Source organism: Chinchilla lanigera, unplaced genomic scaffold (genome assembly GCF_000276665.1).
Source record: "Chinchilla lanigera isolate Chin_1 unplaced genomic scaffold, ChiLan1.0 scaffold00146, whole genome shotgun sequence".
In the NCBI taxonomy this organism is placed as follows: Eukaryota; Metazoa; Chordata; class Mammalia; order Rodentia; family Chinchillidae; genus Chinchilla; species Chinchilla lanigera.
This window is the reverse complement of record NW_004955547.1, coordinates 1,243,985-1,250,233: the sequence shown is the minus strand read 5'-3', so window position 1 is coordinate 1,250,233 and position 6,249 is coordinate 1,243,985.

Below are 6,249 nucleotides of genomic sequence, written 5' to 3'. Positions count from 1 at the left end.
TCCCATTTCAAGATAAGATTTCACTAAATCAAGTGCTGGGATTGCAGGCATGTTCCCCCAGGGCAGGGTTTTTTGTTTGTTTTTGTACCAGGCCAGGCAGGTGCTGTGCCCTGTGCGCTGAGCTATATCCCTGGCCACAGGGAAGGGTTTAGCTAAGTTTTTTTTGTGGTTTTTTGCCACCCCCCCACCCCCCCCACCGTACTGGGAATCGAACTCACAATCTTGCACTTGGCAGGCAGGGGCTGTGCCGCTGAGCTAAATCCCCAGCCTCAGGGAAGGGTTTTTTGTTGTGGCTGGTTTTTGTTTTGTTTTGTTTTGTTTTGTTTTTCAGCACAGTACTGGGAATAGTACTGAGCGATATACCCAACCCTTTTTTAAATTTTTGAGACAGGGTCTCAGTAAGTTGCTGAGTTGCCCAGGCTGCGCTCAAATTTGAGATTCTTCTGCCTCAGCCTCCTAGAGTGCTGGAATTATATGTGTATACCACTATGCCTGGCTAAATTAATTTTTGTATATGGTGTGGTAATGACGGTGAAAGTCATTCTTTGCCTTTGAATATCAGTTGTTCCAGCACAATTATTGGCAAAAATTATTCTTTTCCCTTTGAATAATCTTGGCACACTTATTCAAATCAATTGGCCAGAGATGTATCATTTCATTTCTGAATTATCATTTCTATTCCATTGATGAACAGTCTATCCACATGCCAATACCACACTTTTTTGATTATTATAGCTTTGCAGTCAGCTTTGAAATGAGTACTCCATTTTTTTCAGATTTTTTTGAGAAAGTGTCTAACCACTTGCCCAAGCTGGCCTAAATTTGCAATCTTTCTGCCTCAGCCTCCCAAGCAGTTGGGGTTATAGCAATGCTCTACTGTGCCTGCCTCAGTATTGCTTTCATTATTAAGTCCCTGTAGTCACGTCTCTCTTCCTTTTTTCCTTCCTTCCTTCCTCTTTCTCTTTTTGTCTGAGACAGGGTCTCGCTGTGCAGTTCAGGCTGGCCTTTAACTCTCATCGTAGCTTCGTCTGGCCTCGAATTCACAACGACCCTCCTGCCTCAGCCTTCTGAGTGCTGGGATTACAGGTGTGCGCCCCCACGCCCAGCTCCTTGTTCTGTGTGCGCGTGGTACTGGGGTCGAAATCAGGGCCTTGTGCATGCTGGGCAAGCAGTCAACCATCATGGCAAGCAAGTCCACTGAGAAAGACACAAGAAAATCCGAAAGCACGAAAGAACAAAGCTTTACTGCAGCCGGCTGACGGATCCCCTCTAACCCGGAGTCAGAGAAGATGTCCCTGCCGCTCTGCGCCTCGCTTTTGGTTTTAGTACATTTCAGGTTTCCATAGGAACCATTACTTCATTTTCAGGAATCTCACAAGAACGTCACATAATTAGCACAAAATTTACCTTTCTCCTAGGAGGTCAGACGACCAAATTCCAGTGGCCATGTGGGTTAGCCTTTAACCTGCTCCCCAGTGTGCTGTTTGTTCTGTTCCCAATTTACGGCTTTGCTCTGCTTCTAAACAAGTGGGTAAGGGCCTGGGGTGTGGGGGTGCCAACTACAGCCTACGTGAACTTTCAGTGACCTCTTACCATGAAGTTAAAACCAGAAAAATGGAGTTGCTCTTGCCCTATCGCTACACTGAGCTATGTCCCCAGCCCTCCTTGTTGCAGAGGCAGGGTCTCAATAGGTAGTTCAGGCTGGCTTGGAACACACAGCGATCTTTCTGCCTCTGCCTCCTGGGATTACAGGTGTGTGGCAACATGTCTGCCATCTGTTATGTTTTGGGTGGATTTTTAAAGTTTTTCAAGCCAGGCATGGTGGTGCATGCTTGTAATCCCAGCACTCGGGAGGCTGAGGCAAGAGGATCATTAAAAGTTTGAGACCAGCTGGAGATATAGCTCAGTGGCACAAGCACCTGGCTGGCAAGCACAAGGTTGTGAGTCTGATTCCGGGTACAAAAAAAAAAAGTTTGAGACCAGCCTGGGCTAAGTGAGCTCAAGGCCAGCCTGAACTGCATAGTAAGACCCTGCCTCAAAAAGACGAATAAATAAATAATAAAAATTTCAGTTTTGAATGTTCACTGCTAAAAAATAGAGATAAAACTTTTATTTTTTTTGTCTTTTTGAAATAGGGTCTCACTATGCAGTTCAGGCTGGTCTTGAGCTCACTTTGTAGCCCAGGCTGGTCTCGAACTCGCAATGATCCTCCTGCCTCAGCCTCCTGAGTGCTGGGATTATAGGTGTGTACCACCACACCCGGCTAAAACTTATTTTTATATTGCTCCTGTATTTTGCAACCTTCCTTAACATGCAGAAGATTGAATCTGACTCAGATCTCTCACCATGTACAAAACTAAAGCTAAAATGGATGAAAGTTCTCAATATTAAAATGAACAGCAAAACTGCTGGAAGATAAAATAGATAAAACTCTTGAAGATACAAACAAGGACTTTCTGAACAAAACCCAGCTACCTAAGAAATAACATCAAAAATCAACAAATGAATGGGATCATATCCAGTTAAAAAGACTTGCACAGCAAAGGAAACAATAGAATGAAGAGACATTTACAGACTGGGAAAAAGCTTCACCAGCCACTGCTCAGACAGAGGACTGATATCTAGAATAAAGAACTCAAAAAATTAGACACCCCCAAAACAACATACCGACGTGAACATGAGCAAGTGAATGAAGATGTGGTCTGTACATGCACCAACTCCCCACAAGGCATGTGATCATTACGTTCTGCAAACATGTGCTAGTAAGTTTTAAAAATAAAAAAAAAAAAATGCCAGGCACAGTGGCACACGCCTGAAATCCCAGCACTTGGGAGGCTGAGGCAGGGGGATTGTTGAGAGCTGGAAGCCAGCCTGGTCTACACACTAAGTTCAAGGCCAGCCTGACCTGCATAGCGAGACCCTGTCTCAAAGAGCCAAATAAATAAACCAACCAACTTTGCTGAAGTTGTTTAATAATTTGTGTGTGTCCCTTGAGATTATCTGCATACAAGTAAGTTTCATCTGTGAATAGAGATAGTTTGCTTTTTCTTTTGTGCTTCACAACCCTGGGTGGAACCGACAGTACATGTTGGTGAGGAGAGGTGAGAACAGCCCTTCTCCCCGGGTCCCCAACTCTGGGGAGAAAACACTGTTTTCATCATTGGGGGGGGGCCGTGTCAGCAGTTCTTTTTTTTTTTTTTTTTTTTTTTTTGTTTTTCTCCGGTACCGGGAACCGAACTCACAACCTTGCGCTTGCCAGGCAAGCGCTTTGCTGCTGAGCTAAATCCCCAGCCCTCTCGTGTCAGCAGTTCTATCAGACTAAGGACTCACCATCACTGAAGCCTGGTTTCGCTGGACACAGAACAGGACGAGGGTGGAACACGGTGTCTTTCCACTGTACTTTGTCCTCCTTTGCTCCCACCCTTGGCCAACAGCCCCACATCTACTGACCCCCTCAAGCCAGAAACCTCTGGGTTACTTCAGGTTCCTCCTTAGCCTGAATATTCACGGGTTGAAGTCTGTATCTAAGTTTTCTATGTCCTGTCTTCTCTATTTTTACCTCTTTAAAGTGTCCTTGCTCCGTGTCTTAGTACGTTTTCTGCTGCTATAACAAAACATCTGCGGCTGGTCACTCACAAAGAAAAGCGCCACTGCTCAGTGTCTAAGGCAGAGCTGCTCCGCTTACAGCTCTGCAGAACAAGAGGTCGGGGTCAAAGCTCTCACGGGCTGGTGCTGAGAGCTGCTCTCCCTCATCGCAGGAGGTCAGGAGGCCGCGAAGGCTGTCACCACAGGCCTAAGGGACCCAGCCAAAGGCTGCTCCGTGAGGTTTTGTTCAGCAGGGCTTCAGTCCCCTGCGGAGGGAAGGACTCTCGTGAGCTAGTATTGCAAAGGTCACGCAGACCATCAAGCTGCAACCCCTGCAGGCAGCCGGGCACTTGAGTAGCAGCGCCGTATGGGTGGCTGCAAAGGCCTTGCAGCCGCTCTGCCTGGCTCTGACTTCATGTCCTTCTCCCGCTCTCTCCAACCCTTTGTCTACACGATTACCCATCCATGTTGAAACCTAAACGTGTCAGCCCCTTCCTGGGATACAAGCCCAAAATTCCTCGCATGATTCGCAAGAGCCTCAGCGACCTGTCCCTGGCTCGAGTCTGTGTAAACACCCTTCACTGCTCTCCTTCCTGACCTCGAACTCTGGCCTAGTCCTTTCACGCCCAGTGGGCAGCACCTGACACATGTCTGCTAACTGATAAAACACCCTCAGCTGCCAGAAGGGGTGGGGCCGTGACTCAAGGACCAGGCTCAGCACCGAGCACACACACAGTTCGATGGCTCCCATCAAGGTTCCAGAAAGGATTACAGGCAGCCGAGTTAGACAGATTAATCCAGTCAGACAGGGCCTGGGCTCTCAAGAAGTGAGCAGAAAACTAAAGACATCAGCACTGTGGCTGGAGGCGCACCTGAAGGCAGGGCCGCAAGGAAGTCACTTCCCGGAATGTGAGATTCTACTCTAATTAGTAGCACGTAGTCCATTACATCAGACATCAGACGTCCGGGTGGGTGACCAGGACATCTGGACCCCGCTTCCGAATTCGTTCCTGTTTCAGGGGTTACAGCTAAGCTGAAGCAACGGTGTCAGCCATGAGGCCTTGCTACATGCCCGCTTCCCTCTGATCAGTATCAGCTAAGTGGCCAGCCCTGTTGGTTGGTTGTAGTTTGACCCACATTGTGACGGCTGTATGAACTGCCCTTGACAAAGGGCCTCTTCGTTTTTTTTTTTGTCTTTTTGAGACAGGGTCTCACTATGCAGTTCAGGCTGGCCTTGGCTCACTTTGTAGCCCAGGCTGTTCTTGAACTTACAACAATCCTCCTGCCTCAGCCTTCTGAGAGCTGGGATTACAGGTGTGCACCACCACGCCCAGCTGGCCACCCCACCCTCGGGACCCCTCCTGTCTCTCAGGTGCTATTCCCCAGTAAACCTTTCCCACTCTTAACCTCCTCTGTCCTTTGGAATTCATTACTTTGATTTCAGGGTACATGAACTTGGCACATCTGACACCTAGCAGGATGGGAGTTACACTTCTCCTGAATCAAAAGCAGAAACAATAAATGAAGTAGCATTTTTTGGAAACACTGAAATCCAGCCTAATTACAGAACAGGAAAAAATTAGTTTAGGATCCATAGTGCCCCTCCCTGGGTTTGGGGACCAAGCCCAGGCCTTTCACACCTAGCCCTTTTTTGGTTTTTGAGATAGCGCCTTGTTAAATTGCCCAGGCTGGGCTGAAACATGATCCTCCTGCCCTCGCCTCCCAGAGGGCCGAGATTACAGGTGTGCCCCACCATGCCGAGCTGATCTCTGTTTTTTTGGGGTGTGTGTGTGAGCATGAAGTTTAAAACTACCAACTGCCACAAGGGCAAGAGAAAAACTAAACTATAATTGTTACCTCAGAAAGCCCGGACGGTAGCCTCATCTGGTTTCACACACGGCCACTGTCCCTGTCCGGCCTCTTTAACTGCATTGACTCTGGATTTTTTAATTGTTTTGTCTTTTTGAGGCAGGCCTCATGCTGGCCTTGAACTCACTGTGTAGCCAAGCCTGGCCTCAAACTCACAGTGATCCTCCTGCCTCAGCCTCCCCAGGGTTGGGATTACAGGCGTGCACCCACCATACCCGGCTACTGACTGGGTCTGTGTTCACTATTGTTGGTCCACCCCAGCTACCCAGGGTCTGACTGCCTCAAGTTAAATCCATCAACTGTCGGCTCTCAGGCTGCGGCCATGGCAGCAGACGCGCACTGACGGTGCCCGGTGCCGGTCCTGCCCCGCCCCCGCGCCAACACACGGGGACCCCATCCACTCTGTGGCCTGCACTCCCCATGCAAAGGATTAAACACAATCAGGCATCAATATTTATTAACACAAGACAAAAGAAACACATTCAATGAGTTAATAGAACACTGTCCAGCCAGATGTTAAATTTAAAAATGTATATCTAGTCTAATTTCAAATAAATAAAAACTTTATACATAATTACACAGTACTATAGTTTGAATTTGACACGGGTAAATATCTTGACAGAAAGTAAACAAAACAGCATTTAGGACTAAAAAATTATTCTTATATCTTTACAATCTTTTTCTCTGGACAAATAACACGGCCCATCTACGTGTGCCTGAACCGGAGTGCGGTGTGACTGAGAAAGGCCTAGTATGCGTTCGGAGCGCTGCCACTTCCTGCTCCAGATACTCTTG